This window comes from Protomyctophum parallelum (assembly GCF_964188405.1).
Source record: "Protomyctophum parallelum genome assembly, chromosome: 17".
Classification (NCBI taxonomy): domain Eukaryota; kingdom Metazoa; phylum Chordata; class Actinopteri; order Myctophiformes; family Myctophidae; genus Protomyctophum; species Protomyctophum parallelum.
Window position 1 is genome coordinate 45,895,853 of NC_139719.1, and position 2,585 is coordinate 45,898,437.

Below are 2,585 nucleotides of genomic sequence, written 5' to 3' on the forward strand. Positions count from 1 at the left end.
ACCAATCGAAACGCTCCGCTCCAGACGGAGAGCACACACACATCACACCCATTTTTAAATCCCTGTTTTTATCTAGAATAGATTTTTAAGGTCCTTCTGCTGGTCTTTAAATCCATCCATGGTAATGCACCCACATATTTACAATTTACAATGTAGGCATTTAGCAGACGCTCTTAATCCAGAGCGACTTACAATAAGCAAGAACAAAAAAGCATGGGAATACATCACATAAAAGCATTTATCATGAAACATGCGTAAGCTAAGAAAGTAACAGTGGAATATCTATATAATGAAACAAAAAAGCAAAAAGCTGCTTCCCGTATTTTTTAGTTGCCATTTTTTTAGGCAAAGCGAGCAGGCCAGCAGTGGAAGACCTTAGCGGGCGGTTTGGGACATATTTAGGCAGGCAGTCATGTAGGTAGGAAGGTGCGAGACCATTGAGAGCTTTATAGACAAGTAAAATAATTAAAAAATCAATCCTAAAAACAACCGGAAGCCAGTTTAGCCATTATGGTCCTGTAATGTGGAACAGCCTGCCAGTTAACCCGCGGCTCTCTGAACCCACGGACATTTTTAAAATAAACCTTAAGACATATCCTTTTTAACATTGCGTTTAATTAGCTCATATCATTACCCTTGTTTATGTTTATCTATAATGTTTTTCTTAAATGTTTTCCTTATTTTTCTTCTTTGTTTTCCATCTCCTTTAATGTTTTTATATTTGTAAACTGTGAAGCACATTGAGTTGCACTTGCTGTATGAGATGTGCTATACAAATAAAGTTTTGATTGTATTGATTGATTGATGTCGTCCACTCACAGTTAACAGTCTTTTTGTATTGAGTTTGTGCTTGAAATGTACTGTAATTCTGCAAACTGATAAATGGTAAATGGTGCATTTATATAGCGCCTTTATCCAAGGACCTTTACATAGACTGTGCATTACATTCACCCATTCACACACACATTCACACACCTTTACATAGACTGTGCATTACATTCACCCATTCACACACACACATTCACACACCTTTACATAGACTGTGCATTACATTCACACACACACACACACACACACACACACACACACACACACACACACCACACACACACACACACACACACACACACACACACACACACACACATTCACACACCTTTACATAGACTGTGCATTACATTCACCCATTCACACACCTTTACATAGAATGTGCATTACATTCACCCATTCACAACACACACACCTTTACATAGACTGTGCATTACATTCACCCATTCACTCACACACATTCACACACCTTTACATAGATTGTGCATTACATTCACACACCTTTACATAGATTGTGCATTACATTCACACACCTTTACAGAGATTGTGCATTACATTCACCCATTCACACACACACACACACATTCACACACCTTTACATAGACTGTGCATTACTGTACATTCACTTGTACTCGCTCAGTGGACGACCCCAGCTTCAGGGTAGGTTATGTTATATTATGCTATTGAAAAATAGCAGATCTACAAGCTCATAGCGCGCCACTCGGTGGCGCGCTATGAGCTTGTAGATCTGCTATTTTTGAAAAATCGTAAAAATGCAGGCACAAATCTTTGAATATATATTCTTTCAGAAGACTTTTTTTGTTTTCTTTTTTTTTTTGACGTCAGGAGTCAATCAAAGAGAAATGCAGATTTTCCACCTGTCATACAAACTACTGGCCCTGCAGCAACATTACATATCGCCCTGCAGGGCTGATATGTTGAACACTATCGCAACGCCATAGTATAGTTCTTATCAAAGCCAGGACTGTGCTGTATAGTTTCCATTAAACCCATTCTGACCTGAGATCAGATCCTATAAAATGTTCTTCTACATCCTGACAGTTTCCATTCTGACCTGAGATCAGATTCTATAAATGTTCTTCTACATCCTGACAGTTTACCATTCTGCCCCGAGATCAGATTCTAAAAATGTTCTTCTACATCCTGACAGGTTCCATTCTGACCCGAGATCAGATTCTATAAATGTCTTCTACATCCTGACAGTTTTCCATTCTGACCTGAGATCAGATTCTATAAAATGTTCTTCTACATCCTGACAGTGTTCTGAAAAAGCTATGTTTCTATGTCAGTTGTTCTTCGGTTTTTAAAAAAACTTGGTGGCGCGCTACGAGCTTGTAGATCTGCTATTTGTTAATAGCTAAAGCATAACATGATGCTATACACCAAAAGGGGGTTCCCGCTCAAATGGGGTTAACCCCTTCAGACCCAAGGCTGCGATTCTAAAACAATGTCTTGTGTGAATCACAGTTTTCTGTTTTATATGTCAGTCGAACTTTTTCCACATCTGAATGTATCTGTTTGGCTGCGAACCCCCATCTGAAAATATGTTTTCAGACGAGTTTATAACATTTGAGTTTAACATTTTAAACTCAAATCTTTGCTTCTGGGTGTGTGGGGGGGGAGGGAGGTCTCTGGAACAGCATATTTTCAGATGGGGGTCGGCGGGGCGATTCTACAGATAATTCTGGGGTCCTCAGTATGACATGATAAGAGTAAAACACATTGAATTCTCATTC